Source organism: Cupressus sempervirens, chromosome 9, assembly GCF_028749045.1.
Source record: "Cupressus sempervirens isolate cs-2001-9-10 chromosome 9, ASM2874904v1, whole genome shotgun sequence".
NCBI lineage: Eukaryota > Viridiplantae > Streptophyta > Pinopsida > Cupressales > Cupressaceae > Cupressus > Cupressus sempervirens.
In genome coordinates, this window is record NC_143126.1 from 384,814,454 (window position 1) to 384,831,935 (window position 17,482).

Below are 17,482 nucleotides of genomic sequence, written 5' to 3' on the forward strand. Positions count from 1 at the left end.
TAGAAGGAAGCTAAAAGTGCCCCAACATAAATTCAACAATGTTGAATTTGAATTCGAACTCGACAAGCAAAGAGAATTGGCAACCTGAAACCATCATCATCAAAGACATAGAACCTCAGACAAACCCATCATGATTTTGTTGTGAAGTAGGTTGTCATGGTGTAAGAAAGGGAGAGAAATGCTTTCCTCGATGTTGAAGTCAAGCCTGAAATTGCCTCTCCTTCCACCATTGAGCCTCTTGATGAAGCCTATCAACATTGCGGTAAAGTTTGTGCTGAGCATGCCAAGACCTTCCATTTAGGTATTTATCATCATCCTTTTAGTTTTTCCTGTATTTTTGTCATTTTGGTCTCAAATTTTGTTGTCTTGAATGTGTTCTTGTGGGTTCTTTGTATGATTGAGTAGAAGCTTTCATGCCATCAAATTTAGTTTGATACCATGTTCAAGATTCTTGGAACATATGTATTTAGGGGTTGTATGGAATATTGAGGACTTTCTATTTTTTGAGAAATGTAAATTTGATTGTACAATTAAATTCTGAAAGTGAGATCCACATGTATGATAAAAAGTAAAAATTTGACCGTTTTCACACAAGGCACCATGAGAGAGAAATATATGGGTGAGTTGTTGTCACAATAATTCCTCATTGGGATGCCTATGAAGATTGTACAACCTATGTAGTTAATCAGCTTGTGTGTTTTGGAGTGTTTAAATCTTGGTAAGGAAGCATACCTGTAGCATCTAGATATACATTTCTTTTCCTCAACCTTTCCCAATTCATTCTATTCAAGTATGGTCTCTACCTCAAAACCATTCACACTGAGCACAAGAAAAGCTGAAACCAAACATTTTGTGGCATAAGACTTAATCAACCTCATTTCAAGAATCTCATTATCCACTGGTATTTGGAAACATTTAAGAACAAGATCAATGAACATTGTGCAATGTAAAATTTTGAGTGTGATGTAATGGAAGTGTGTTGAGAGGGTTTCTTTGAGTAAAAATATTTCTTGTATAAAAACAATACTTGTTTGGGATTATTCTTTATTTTAAAAAAATTATACCAGAATGAGTCAATTAAAAACCTCAATATTTTTTTATTGTTGAACAAAAATAGATGATTCTTTTAAACTTGAAGATGTTTGAAAATAAGAGAATAAGCTCCTTGTTTTAGTCTTCATATTGAGTCATTCTTATGTGCAGTTGAATGGCCATGTGAAGTAGATCTTGTCTACCACACCATTAGTTAAGATGTTGCTTAGCTCCTTTAATTCGATACTTAAACCTGGTTAGCATTAAATTATCTTCTAGATGTTAAAATTGGTACCAGACTTAAAGGCATAGATTTGAATGTATGCACTGAGCTATGCAATAACTATTTGCTCCCTCAACATTAAGAATTATTGAGGCCTAGTGAAATTGGAAACTAATGTTTTATCAACACCTCCTATAACCTTATTGAATTTTGATCGTACTTTTGGTGGTTTTGGCTAAGTATGTAACTTTCTTTGATCTTGAGTTGGCTATTAAATATAGTTTGGGTGCTTAGGAGTTCCCTTGGAAAATTAATATTTATTTTTAGCATGACCTTATTAACTATGTTAAGAAACTGGTAACTAATGGAAGGTTGTTGACCTTTAAATTATCATATTACATAGATGTGGTCATTTTAGGATGCATTTGTGACATTTTTAGACAAAGTCATTATTGCATTTTTCCTTGCTTCCTACATTAAATTTAAAATCTATAAACTCTAGAAGAGAATATGATCTCTTGATGAATTGAAAGTAATGGTGTCATTCTTATTACTTAATAAACATCTTGTGTATTTATGTTTTATGAGGGGAATTCAAGATAGGATAACATACTAGGAATATTTATTGATGGAGAAAGAGTTTTATTGTTAGCTATGTGATTGGCTTAATATATGCATATTTATAACATGTGTTAATAGAGAATTGATGGTAGTACTTGTATTAAATTTGGAGGTTGGATTACATTTCTTGCTTGAGATGAGCTAATATGATGTAATTAATTGATCCATGATTAATGGACTTTATGGTTTTATCCTTGTATGTGGATGGGTATATGGAACTTAATGATGGATAAATCTTGTTATTTTTTACTTACTATAAATGATGGAGAAGGGACTATGAAAATGAAGTGATGACTAAGAAAATGTTGTTTAGTTATCTAGTTGACCAATTAATGTTCTTGACATTATTTGTGTAGCACGATTCCATTGCTCCTTTAAGTTTTACTTGTTTAGACTATCTCATTGACGAGCTGGGTATCTTTAATGTTAGGAAAGATTTTGGGAAAGCTTAATAACTTCATGGTAGGGTGGTAAAGCACTCCTACAATATTCTCACCCTTGTGTTCTTAGACAGGTTTTGGATCTCATTTCAACTTGATCGTCATGGTTAGACCACCTGGTATCTAGTATCTGGTATTAGTAACCTGGTAACGAATTTATGGTTTCTTTTAAATTTGAGCATATATGTATATGTATATGTATCATTTTTGTTAACATTAATGATAGTTAATCAACTAATGTTGACTGGTCAATATTAAAAAGACTTTAACTCTCGTTGAACTTTTCTCATTTTATGGAGATGGCTGATGTTGCATTGGTTTTGCAGGGGCAGTCCTTACATATGGTATCAGAGCTCTTGGTTCCACACTTGGGCCTTGAGTTCACCATGCTAGACAATCAACTGTAAGTCAACTAGCTTACTTTAGGTTGTATGAGTGGATGACATGGGTTGCATGTTGTGCCTCTTAGCTATGATTACTTTGACATAGAAGGATATGATGTTCCTTATGCATGTCATGATTGTGAGATAAAAATTGCATTCCTTTAAAGATTGTCAAAATGGAAAGTTTATGGAATGATTGGTAAATTGTGTAGCTCATATGTTTATGATTATATTTATTTTAAACCATGTGATGGTATAATGCGCATATTAGAGTATTAAATTTGAACTATTGAGATAGTCAAAGGATGGTTGACTTTTTCACTATGAGAGCCTATCAAATGAAGATTTTTCTTGTGATAGCAATGTAAAATGTCTTTTTATTATGTAAATGATGTGTGATGTACATGTGGTGCAAGAATTCATTTCTATTCTATGCCAGATTCATGAGGTTCATTGAATAACCTAATATAATAAGTAAGAAGAACATGGATTTCATTTGCAAAAGTATTGCATGTTTCATTATGCACTTAAAAATGTGAGATTATCAAGATAAATTGCATGTGATGCCTAAGAAATTTGGTTATGTTCTTAATGACCCTTGGGCACAAGGTGTCGTTAAACATCTACTTCCTCTTGGTAATTAGTGAGAGTCATTGTGCTTTAAGTGAATTGGATTTTTTGTTTTATTATGTTTGGTTTCATGAACTTGGATGTTATGAAGAACTAGCTTGAAATTTTATGTTCTTTGTGACCTCCGAGCACCAATTTCTTATGTGACCTATTTACCGTGACTCTTGTTCACTTTTATTTTGGTTTTGTATCTCCTTTTTGGACTTTGATTTGAGAATTATGAATCTTGTTTTCAAGATTTCTTTGATGTTGAGGTGGCTAGGGTGTGTGTGCGTTTTTTTTTTTTTTTTTTTTGATGATGCTAGTCCTTTGATTTGGAAGTGATGTCATCCATGATGTTCATTGTGGAGTATTGATAGGATGTATAAGAGAGTAGCTTGTGAAGAACATGCCACTCTTATATGTGAAGAACAATCATATATGTGATAAATTAGTTTCAAAAGTAATCAAATAGCCATGATATGATGATTGTACCCTATAAAAGGAATAATCATAAGTGTTCTCTTTAATAAAATCATAGTTTGTTGAACATCTTGTTGTAGAGCAGCATTGAGATGTGTACTCTCCTTCATGGCTGGGTATAATGTAGCAATTATGGGAAAGATAGATGGATACTTCATGTTTAGTTTATCTACCAGTTCTATAGAATGGATACATGCTGTTCTTATTTCTTCTATTGTTAAATCTAGCTTTATAAAGTGCTTGGCCAAGCCATTTATTTTCCAGATAATGCATATATGTATATGGTTATGCTTATTTGGTTTTACTACATATGTGTAGATGTGTAGTTTATTTTTATTCCCTGCTACATTCCATGATTAGGCTACTAGGAACATGGTTGCATTGTAGTGTGTTTCACGGGTGCACCAGACCCATTTGATTTATCTTGTTTTGGGAAGCTAGGCTTCTCATGCCAAGGTTGAGGAATTCTTCGTGTTAGGAAGAATCCCAAGGGAGGTTTCACTCCATGGTTGGCGAGGTTAAAGCACCTCAAACCATATTTTATGTGATGATTTAATCGCGTGAAGGTCATACATCACAACACATGCTTATATGTTGGTTAAGAACACTATGGTGACAAGATGGGCTTGAGCGCCTAAGATCACTAAATTGATAAAATTTGGATTTACTGATCCTTGCAAGTAATTGGTGAGCATACTTAGATGATTTACTCAATGTTGCTGATCATATGGTAGATGACATTGCACTTGTATGATGTGCTTATTATTCCATGTTGGACGCATAGGTCGACATTTTTGTATGATGCCCATTTAGGTATGATGTTTTAAATTAAACTTCATATATTTATTAAATCATGCACTTTGATAGATGGATTCCTTGGATAATGTCACTCTCAAATGGAAAATTATTTTCTAACCTATGATTATGGCGAGTGAAATAATTTTTGATTATACAACTAGGGTTTTACTTGCTCATTTATGTGTTTTTACAATTAATTATATGGCAATTACTTAGCAAGACATAGTTCTTACATATGATGAAATATAGTTTGACATGTAGGTCAACTTATTTAGTATATTCATGTGATGATATGTTGTGCTTGACAATTTGGTTGATAATTGGTTTATGAAATGTAATTATTGTTATACGTATCATTTCGACATGTAAGTTGGAAAGTAGAATGAAGTTGCAAAATTAATTGGAAGATATTGTATCTACTTGTTGACTCAAATATTTGTAGATGACTTTTGACTAACCTGATTTGACTTTCGGCCTAACTTGGCAAGTGTATGAAAATGTGGTCTTCCTATGGAAATACAAAAAAGGGTAATGTATAGATCCTTCTTTTATTTACTTTGATAATATTTTTACATTGGTGTTATATATGTGATGATCCACCACGCATGTGACGTCTACCTTATAGAAAGTTGTTGACTCCTTTTATTTAGTCAATTTGGTCAATGAATAAGGATCAATGATGTGGTCATCTTGAGTTATCTGTTGGACTCCTAGTCGATATGGTGTTCAACATAGACTTAGCTATTATGCACCCAACTTAGACCCTTTGGTCGACATGTGTGTTTGGGATTTGATAAAATTATGTATTGATGTAGAACTTGAATCAATGTTACTTGACACATTTGATTGTGTGACTTTCTATCATTGATTTTTTTGTTATATTGGTTAAATGCATGGAGCTATATGATGTAATTATGTGGTATGTCAACTTTAGCAAGCATTTAGATGCATAATGATGATTAAATGTTAATTATTACATTGATGATGTTACATGTGCATGTCGTATATTTCATGATAAATCAAATGATGATGAATTAGATGTAATGGGATTGCATTACTTGATTATGTTTTGTGGACACTGACCTAGTGATGCGGATGACTACTCACTTAGCGAGCACCACATATTAGATAGTACATTTGGTATGTATGGTAGATTATTTATGTTACTCATGCTCAAGATGTGATTAAAAGATGAGTAAGAAGTTGTAAATTTAAAGGAAAAATGTTGACTCCTAATATTTGAATTGATCTCCTTGAGATATTGATATTGTGAATGAACTAAAATCACTATGAGCACATGTGCATAAGTATGGCAGGAAGTGGATATGAAGTACCTATTAGTGGGTTCAAATCCATGTGTCCCAAGGTATGATAACTAAGCACAAGTATGTGTTTGATATCATAAAATTTTAAGGTAATATGTTACTTGAATTTTGAGAATCATAGAAATAAGGAAGTATTTGAGTAGATGTTCCATTTGATAGTTGATTTGATTTATGATACATGATGGATTGACATTTGGTGTTGCTCCTGTAATGCAACAGAGGGAATGCCACATTATAAGAAAGGGGGAATATTTTCGGAGAGAGGTAGCATAACCTTGTAAAACTATAGATTGGTAATGGAATTCACACACTCACGTTGGTAATGCTCTTGAGATGATTACTTATACATGTGCTTCTATATAATGTATATTATTTTCTCTCAATTTATTACAAATATGCACTTATATTGTCTTTAAAAGATTATTTCCATGAGATTGTATGTAGATTTTATCAAAATGCATTCAAATGAAATGTAGATTTCATATAAGGAAAAGAAAAGTTGACCTTATTATAGTAGCTGAAAATCAATACTTTTATATAGAACTGAATGCAGATGCATGTGTTATTGTGTAAATGGAAGTTAGATCTTGATCATGTATATTCATTTCCTTGTGTGTGTGTGTGTGTGTGTGTGTGGGTATGATTTTGAAATCTTATATATATCTGCATCAGGACGATGCATTCTCTAAATGGGGAAGGATGTCACAACCCATATTTTGTTTTACTGAATTTTTTAATCATTTTCTTGCCACATGGATATTATAAAAACTATATTATGTTTATTTAAAAAAAGAAGAGGGTTTTTTTTTTTTTTCCCTTGTGGGACAAATAGATTAGATTAGTTGTGAAGAATAGAGGTAGTTAAAGAGATTGGGGGGAAAAGAGGAGGGTGGTTGTTGCCGAAGTGGAACAAGAAGCTTGATCATAACTATCTTAGGGGATATGATTAACACCTTTTCGAGTGCCCTTGTCACAACTGAGCTCATTCAAATGATGTTGGAAGAGAACATAAAGTTGATATTAGCAATTTTGGACAATCAGAGCCTCAACAGGCTACAAGAAATAGCCACGTACCATGCAAAATTGCAGAACAATCTCATGTACTTGGTAGCCATTGCAGATGCTTAGTCTACTTAGACTCTACTAGTTTCTTCAAATCTTACTGAAGTAGAAGGAAGTTAAAAGTGCCCCAGCATAAATTCAACAACGCAAATTTGAATTCAAACTCGACAAGAAAAGATAATTGGCAACCTGAAACCATCATCATCAAAGACACAGAACCTCAGATAAACCTGTCACGATGTTGTTGTAAAGCAGGCTATCATGGTGTAAGAAAGGGAGAGAAATGCTTTCCTTGATGTTGAAGTCAAGCCTGGAATTGCATCTCCTTCCACCATTGAGCTTCTTGATGAAGCTTATCAATGTTGTCATGAAGTTTGTGTTGAGTATGCCAAGCCCTTCCATTTAGGTATTTCTCATCATCCTTTTAGTTTTTTTCCCTATTTTTGTCATTTTGGGCCCAGATTTTGTTGTCTTGAATGTGTTCTTGTGGGTTCTTTGTATGATTGAGTAGAAGTTTTCATGCCTTCGAATCTAGTTTGATACCATGTTCAAGATTCTTGGAACATTTGTATTTAGGGGTTGTATGGAATATTGAAGACTTTCTATCTTTTGAGAAATGTAAATTGATTGTATGATTAAATTCTGAAAGTGAGATCCACATGCATGATAAAAAGTGAAAATTTAAGTGTTGTCACACAAGGCACCATGAGAGAGAAATATATGGGTGAGTTATTGTCACAATAATTCCCCATTGGGATGCCTATGAAGATTGTGCAGCCTATGTAGTTAATCAACCTGTATGTTTCGGAGTGTCTAAATCTTGGTAAGGAACCATACCTGTAGTGTCTAGATATACATTTCTTTTCTTCAACCTTTCCCAATTCATTCTATTCAAGTATGGTCTCTATATCAAAACCATTCACATTGAGCACAAGAAAAGTCAAAACCAAACATTTTGTGGCATAAGATTCAATCAACCAGAATCTTGTTATCCACTGGTATTTGGAAACATTTAAGAATAAGATCAATGAACATTGTGCACTAAAATTTTGAGTGGGATGTAACAGAAGTGTGTTGAGAGGGTTTCTTTGAGTAAAAATATTTCTTGTATAAAAACATGACTTGTTTGAGATTATTCTTTATTTAAAACAAATTCTACCAGAATGAGTCAACTAGAAACCTCAATATTTTTTTATTGTTGAACAACAATAGATGATTCTTTTAACTCGAAGATGTTTGAAAATAAGAGAATAAGTTCATTGTTTTAGTCTTCATATTGAGTCATTCTTATGTGCAGTTGAATGGCCATTCAAAGGAGGTATTGTCTACCACACCACTGGTTAAGATGTTGCTTAACTCCTTTAATTAGATGCTTAAACCTAGTTAGCATTAAATTATCTTCAAGATGTTAAAACTAGTACTAGACTTAAAGGCATAGATTTGAATGTATGCACTGAGCTATGCAATAACTATTTTCTCTCTCAACATTAAGAATTATTGAAGCCTAGTGAAATTAGAAACTAATGTTTTATCAACACCTCCTATAACCTTATTGAATTTTGATCGTACTCTTGATGGTTTTGGCTAATTATGTAACCTTTCTTTGATCTTGAGTTGGCTGCTAAATATAGTTTGGGCACTTACGAGTTCCCTTATATTGATTTTTTACCATGACCTTATTGACTATGTTAAGAAACTAGTAACTCATGGAAGCTTGTTGACCTTTAAATTATCATATTACATAGATGTGGCCATTTCAAGATACATATGTGACATTTTTAGATAAAGGCATTATTGCATCTTTCCTTGCTCCCTACATTACATATAGAATCTATAAGTTGTGGAAGAGAATACGATCTGTTGATGATGGAAAGTAATGGTGTCATTCTTGTTACTTAATAAACATCTTGTGTATTTATGTTTTATGAGGGTTCAAGATAGGATAACATACTAGGAATATTTATTGATGGAGAAAGAGTTTCATTGTTAGCTATGCGATTGGCTTAATATATGCGTATTTATAACTTGTGTTGATAGAGAATTGATGGTAGTACTTGCATTCCTTTTTGGAGGTTGGATTAAATTTCTTGCTTGAAATGAGCTAAGATGCTGTAATTAATTGATCCATGATTAATGGACTTTATGGTTTTATTCTTGTATGTGGATGGGTATATGGAACTCAATGATGGATAAACCTTGTTATGTTTTACTTACTATAAATGATGGAGAAGGGACTGTGAAACTAAAGTGATAACTAAGAAAATGTTGTTTTGTTATTTGGTTGATTGATTAATGTTCTTGACATTATTTGTGTAGCATGATTCCATTAATCCTTTAAGTTTTACTTGTTTAGACTATCTTGTTGCTAGGCTGAGTATCTTTAATGCTAGGAAAATTTTTGGGGAAGCTTAATAGCTTTGTGGTAGGGTGGTAAAGCACTCCCACACTATTCTCGCCCTTGTGTTCTTAGACAGGTTCTAGAGCTCATTTCAACTTGATCGTCATGGTTAGACCACTTGGTATCTAGTATCTGGTATTAGGAACCTAGAAACGAATTTACGATTTTTTTAAAATTTGAGCATATATGTATATGTATCATTTTTGTTAACGTTAATGATAGTTAATCAACTAATGTTGACTGGTTAATATTCAAAAGACTTTGACTCTCATTGAACTTTCCTCATTTTATGGAGATGGCTGATGTGGCGTTGGTTTTGCAGGGGCAGTCCTTACAGTTTCACATATTTTTGGGTGTTACAGGGGTTTTCGGTCCTTCACAGATTTAAGATTATTTCCATATCAAGTAATATTTTTATGATATTTATTTATTTAAGAATTTAGATTCTATGTTAGATTTGAAGTCACTAGTTAAGATTATCTCAACTTTTTATATTGAAATTGTTTATAAATCTTGTGCTTATTCAAGAAACAATATGAGAATTACAAAATTATTCAAACTTAGACCAAAAGTCACAAGTTAGAATTTCACAAAGATGTCCCTTTTGGATTTGAACCAGGGTCTCCAAAATAAGAACTCAATGCTTCAACCAACTAAACTAAACCCCTTAGACAAATTATCTCAACTTCATTTTTGTTATCCTTAAATAACTTAAATAACATTTATATTCTTACTACTATATTAAAATTCCTAAACTCAAAATTAACTACATAAAAGATTTCTCAAATTAGTTTTTACCCTACTAGTCATAACATCACAAAGTTTTGATTGTCTTTCACTCTTACTCTACACCTAACTTTTTTCACCATTAGTGTGATAGAGCAGTATTAATTTTCAATTTGCAACATATTTTGTTTCAAGAAAAGTATAAGTATTCACAATTGTTTGGAAAATTTACATTCATTTTGGAAAATAATTCACATCAAAAAAATTAATGATTTATTCAATGGACTGAATATAAAATTCCATAAGAATAGCAAATTGCCAATATTTATCGAAAGGGTATAGAAAAATAAAATTCTTATTGAAATTGTGCTTGCGTCTCACAAATTACAAAAAATAATTTAACTTTTAAATGTTCACAGTTGATTCAAAAATTCATGAAATAGATTCAAAGTGGCTCCTTATGCAATAAAATTAGTAAAATCCCTGTAGATCACCATTTACATCATATGACAATTAAATCTTTGAAAAACCAGAATCTATGCCCTTTCTCCACAAATCCTCCGAATGAGCTAAATATCTTTGGGCATAATGGTGACATGCCAAGCTGGCATTTTTTTTTTTAAAGAATTACAATGATGATCTTAAGAATAATTGAGCAGAAGCTTTACTAGGTAAACTACAAACTAAAAATGTTATCTTAGTAGTCCATATTGTAGAATCTACTTTTAGCTAACCTGAAAGTGAAGAGATTCTTCTATCTTTTGTGCCTGATTTTTCTTCTCTACAGCTTGCAAAATATGTAAGTAAAGAAAACATAGACAATAAAATAGCTAATATGCAAAGCTTGAAGGAATGCTTCCATGTTAGTAATTTTGGTCTCTAGGTGTGAAGAAGAGGTGTTTAATTAAGCTTTCCTGAGGCACATTATTATTCGACATGTGATAGTGAAATTTGTAGAAAGCCCTGTAGATCTTCAAATTATCTCAATAGAATGATTGTGTCTTGTCTTGTCAATTAGTGTGATCTTAGATATGAAAGAAAAGCCAAACCGTATGAAGAACATCTCTACGAGGAGTGGAACATCTAAGAAAGCTAGCAAGCTAACACACAGAAACAAAGCTCTATTTGTTTGCAAGTTTTTTAAAAACTCATTTGTGATGCTTTCATGTAGGATTATGGTAATTTTTGTAATCTTTTAAAGTATAGCGAAGCACCAAAGTCTATAATAAGTCTTTATGTTAGATAACTGTCTGAGGGGGGTGTTGAATCCTAGCTATGCTCAGTTGTTTCATTGTTCCTTGAAATATTTCAACACCATGAAAATATCAATAATAATAATTTCAATACATTTAATCACTTGTAGAATCATTATTACTTTCTTTCAAACACTTTAATCCGAACTGTTATCAAATTGATCCTCACATTTTTGACTATCAGTAAATTTCCAGTTATAACATAGTGATATCTTAGTTATTACTGAGTTGCATTAAACTGTTAAAACTTGTAAAACATCTTGCAACACAAATAACATTCACACAATTTCAACACCAATATTTTTAATGTGGAAACCCTGTTAAGGGGAAACCACCTGAGACCAGCAACCCAAAAAAAATTAACTCTTCTGAAGTGATTTGTATTAGATGACTACTTTTTAAAAGTTTACATACACTTTGTTGAGGTGACCTTGTTAGAGAAATTCACCAAAAGATCATCTAGATCTTATCACTCACTGTCCTTGACTAAAAAGAATGGCCTAATTTAAAGGATTTACAAGCACCACTAGTTGAAGTTACCATATATGATTTCACAAACTTGTTAGGTCCACTTGGTACTTTAGATATTTTTTGATACAATGTTTTTTGCTGAACCAAAAAACCATACTAGATGCTAGACTGAAGTAATATCCAGAAGTACTCTTACGTTTAGTAGGACTGCCTGCCCAATTAGAATCAAAATATCCATGAATTTTGATGTTGACTTTATCATATTTGGTTCCCATACCAATAGTACCCTTTAGATATCTCAAAATGTATTTAGCTGCATGTAGATGTATCTTCTTTGGTGCACACATAAACTGACTCAAGGTGTTAGTAGCATAATATATATGTCAAGACAAGTATTCACCAAATACATTAAAGATCTAATAATATGCATGTAGTAAGTAGAATCTGTAGGTTCTGATTTGATCAAATCATCTTTCAACTTGTGTAGATTTACTTCCATAGGAGTAGTAGCTGGTTTACATTCCATCATTTCAAGTTTTATTAAAATGTCGACTGTATATTTTCCTTGGTTCAGAACAATGTAGTTATCCTATTGCCAGACTTCTAATTCAAGAAAGTAGTGAAGTAGACCTAAGTCTTTCATTTCAAACTTTTCAGTGAGTTATTGTTTGCATTTCTTTATGAGATGTTCCTCACCTATTATCAAAAAATTATCAACATATAACACAAGAATAATCATATCATCACCATCTATCTTGATGTATAAGTTAGGATCAACTTCATTTTTAGAATATCCCAACTTCATTAGATAGTTGTTTATCCTTTCATACCACACTCTAGGAGCCTATTTGAGACAATAAAGAGCTTTATTTAATTTACAAACATGAGTTTTTCTGTCATGAGTGTTGAATCCTTCTAGTTGCTCAATATAAACTTCTTCTTCAATTTTTCCATTTAGGAATGTTGTTTTGACATCCATTTGATGAACCTTCCATACCTTAGATGCTGCAATAGCCAAGATGGTTTTGACTAAAGTATATCTAGCAACTAGTGCAAATGTTTCTTCATAATCAATGTCTTCTTTCTATGAGAAACCCTGTGCTACAGATCTGGCTTTGTACTTTTCAATGTTGCCATTAGATGCGTGCTTAATTTTAAACAACCATTTGGAAGAAAGAACTGATTTATTTTTAGGTCTTGGTACAACATTCCATACATCATTTTTTAGTATAGAGTTATATTCTTCAATCATTACTTCTTTCCAAAACTGATTTGAAAGTGCTTCTTTAACATTAGAAGGTTCAATTCTTATAAGTTCAGTTAATAATGCAACATAACATGATTGATTTCTTGTTCTTTTGCTTTCTCAAATCACTTCATTAGGTTCAACCTAATTTTCTTCTATTATTTTCCTAGCCCAAAGTGGCCTCTTTTTATTGTTGACACTTTTAGAATCTTCATGATTAGAAATAGTGGAAGAGGATGGTTTAATATCATTCTCCCTCTCAATTTCTACTTGTTGATATTCATCTACTTCAAGAATAGAATTAGTAATAGATTCATCACTATTTTTAGAGATATTAAAGGCAACATCTTCTTCAAATTTCACATTTATGCTAATCTCAATTATTTTTTGACTTGGAATGAAGACCCTATATCCTTTTGTTGTTTCACTATATTTAATAAGTATCCCTTTCTTTCTGGAAGGTTCTAGTTTTGTTCTTTTCTCTTTAGGAATGTATATATAGATAGGACATCCAAATATTCTTAGATCACTTAGATCAGGTTTAATGCCCATAAATACTTCTTTCAGAGTTGTGTTCTCTAATACTAAGTGTGGACATCTATTTTGAATGTAGACAACAGTGTTAGAAGCTTCATCCCAAAAGGAAGTATGAAGGTTTTGATCGTGCATCATTGCTTTGGCGGATTCAATAATTGATCTATTTTTACATTCAACAACTCCATTCTATTGAGGATTATATGGTACAAAAAACTCCCTCTTAATCACAACAACAATGTAAAAGTTCTTGAAAATATCAGAGATCTATTCACCTCCATTGTCTAACCATAGAATTTTTATTTTCTATCCTAACTGATTTTCAACTAGGGCTTTGAACTCTTTGAATTTTAATAAAACTTAAGCTGATTTTTTCTATTTCAGAAAATAGATCCAAGTTCTTCTATAGTAATCATTAATAAAAAATACATAGAAGTACTCGTTAAGAGAAGGAAGAGACATAGAACTGCATAGGTTAGTGTGGATCCATTCAAGAATGGATTTAGATTTGTGAACACTTTTAGGAAATGATGTTGGGTGATGCGACGCGCTCCCCTGCCCACAGGTGGTTAATCATGTGGTGTTCCATGTTCACTAACAGTCATGGCTTTTGGTGCAACGGTAAATGGACCCTACAATTGGTATCAGAGCCTGGTTTTGGCCTGGTCATGGGTTCAAATCTCCCCGGTGCCATCCCGACCCGCGTAAGCACCTGGTATGCGCGTCAAGGGGGAGATTGTTGGGTGATGCGACGCGCTCCCCTGCCCATAGGTGGTTAATTATGTGGTGTTCCATGTTCACTAACAGTCATGGCTTTTGGTGCAACGACAAATGGGCCCTACAAATGATTGTTTAGTATTTTTTCCTAAAGCACATCCTTTGCAAATACTTAAGTGTTCAGTTTTGAGACTAGGTAAACCTTTTACAATTTTTCCTATGGATGATAATGCATGAAAGTGAAGGTGACATTGCCTCCTATGCCAAATTTTGGTGGAATTTGAAGTTTCATGACTAAGAGCTAGGTTTTGATTATTACAAAGTTTATATAGACTTCCATTTTTAAATCCAATGGAAATGACTTTCTTGATATTAGAGGTTTTTGGCCAAGATAAAACTTTTTCCTCTTGAAATGTGATTCTGAATCCTTGATCAAGAAGACCAAAAATAGAGACTAGGTTTCTCTTTATTCTCGGTACCTCTTAAACATTTTTGAGTTGTAGGGTAATTCCTCAATTTAGATAAATTGAATAGGAACCAATTCCTTTGATAGGATGAGTAGAGTTATCTCCAATGGTAACTTCTTCTAAGGCTTGTTCAGAGAAATTTTCAAATTTGTCTCTAAAATTGGTGATGTACCAAGATGCTCCACTATCTATGATCCACGTGTTGTGGTTTGTGTTTAATTCACTTGAAAGGGCTAAGTAAAAAGCATAGTTTTCTCTTTCATCTTTGTCTACACCATCTCCTTTGATTTCTACTAAGGCTGCTTGAATTTTCTTCTTTTTCAAGGTAGAAGTTATGGGAGTGACCAATATTATCACATTTAAAACATCTAAATTTGGACCAATCACATTGCTTATATGATTTTTTAGATTCCATTTTGTTGTATTTGAATTTTTTTTTCTTGTTTGATTTTACATGAAGTGCTGAATTTTTCCCTCTTGATTTGTAATTAGTTTTTGTGAGACTAATCTAGATTCGTCTTGTGTGCATTCATTCTTTATCAAATCAGATTTAGAGAGTTTGGATCTAGAGCTTAAACCTCAAATAAATGTTTCCCATGATAGAGGAAGACCTCTTGGTGATATCATGCAAAGTTCTTTGTCATCAACTTGATTTTCCATTGTTGCAAGTTGTTCTTTTAATTTAGAAATCCTTAGAAAGTATGAAGTAGTAGATTCTCCATTTTTCATCTTTATATATAGTAGATCTTGGTTTAGGGTTAATAATCTACTAGTATTGTTGATTTCAGATGTATCTCAAATAGTGGAGAATATCTCAAATACAGTCTTGAGACTGGGTATGGATGGAAGAATAAGATCTTTTATAGAATCTATTATAATTTTCATTGCTTTATTATTATGTCTTTTCCATGTTACTTTCTTTGGTTCATTTTTAGGCATGGATATATTTGTTTCAATATATTCCTTTAATTCCATTTCTTTTAATATTATCATTACTCTAAATTTTCATGAAAGAGAAATTAGATGCACCATCAAGCCTATCTTCTAGTCTCACATGATTCACCATTTTAATAATATAATTTAACTTTTGAAAACAATTATGAGATTTTTAGATTTTAATTCTGAGTAATAGCTTTTCTTATTAGAATAGCTTTTCTTATCTATTGATCTTTGACAGATAAAACTAGTACAAAAATATAGATGAATACTCTTACTTGTATAACTACAGAATCGATTTGATTCTCAAATGGTGGCTGTTTTGTGACTACTAATATTAAAATGATCTTCAATGATGTCTATTAATAATTTATACTGTAGAGTGCTTGTGATATTTATGTTTCAGCAAGAAGTGTGAAGGAGAGAGTTTATATTAATCTTGAAATGATAGTGCAGATCGTTGGACTTATTATGCCATGTATTGATGTATATCCATAGTAATCTACCTATCTATACATACAATGGTGAAGGTTCATGACCCCCATAGAGTCATGACTTTAAGTGGCCATTGGCCACGAAGAGTCATGCCTCTACGGTGACATGCCTAACAAACATTAGTTATTGTAAACCAATACTGCTTAACAGGCAACAATAACAAAATTCCATTGATATTATATCACTGCCATCGGCAATAACACAATGCCAATTTAAAGCAGCCTGTCAATTATATAATCTGCCAATAAGAATATCAATCGCATGTTTATTGTAATCATTAACAACTCATATGTGTGTGTGTGTGTGTGTGTGTGTGTGTGTGTGAGAGAGAGAGAGAGAGAGAGAGAGAGAGAGAGAGAGAGAGAGAGAGAGAGAGAGACCAATAATAATTATTAGATAAATATGATACCAATTTGCATGCGACTGATTACTTCTACAATACTTCTACAAACACTATACATCAACACTCTCTCTTAGCAAGGGAGAAGTAATATACCTTAGATTTCAAAATAGAATATCTGATTACTTTATCCGATCTAAACACTCTAAAATAATGACTAGTTAGATAATAAAAATCACCAAGCTATGAACACTATCATAACGTATATCATGATCTCTAATTGTCCAAAACAATATCTAGATTAATCATAATGAATATGTTATCTATGATCTCTAATTGCTTGAAGCAATATCTAGAGATGTCCATAGTAGTAACATAAAAATTTATTACTCATGATCTCTAATTGTTTGAAACAATATCTAGAGATGTCCATGGTAACAAATGAGTTTGTTATCTATGATCTCTAATTTTTCGAAGCAATATCTAGAGATGCCTATGATAATAGGCCTATCATTTGCAAGATCATCACCTTACGAACAATTAACTTCTAAATAAATATGTCCATGAAAGATTGTCACCTTTCATTACATATCTAATGGGGACTCACATGAATTGAAATGTTTAAAATTCAATATTCAATATTACAAATTAATCATACCAAGTTTTTCTCTAAAGTATTTCAACTTCACTTTAGCAAGACACTTGGTAAAAATATCAACTATTTGCTCATTAGTACCGATGTACGTCAATTGAATGATTCTTTGATTCACCATATCTTGAATGTAGTGATAAGGAATTTCAATATGTTTGGAGCAATTTTAGAAAACTAGATTGGTTGAAAGCTTGATGCAACTTTGATTATCACAATGAATCATAGTGGGCTTCAAAGGTCTTTCGAACAAATTTGCAAACAACTTCCAAGG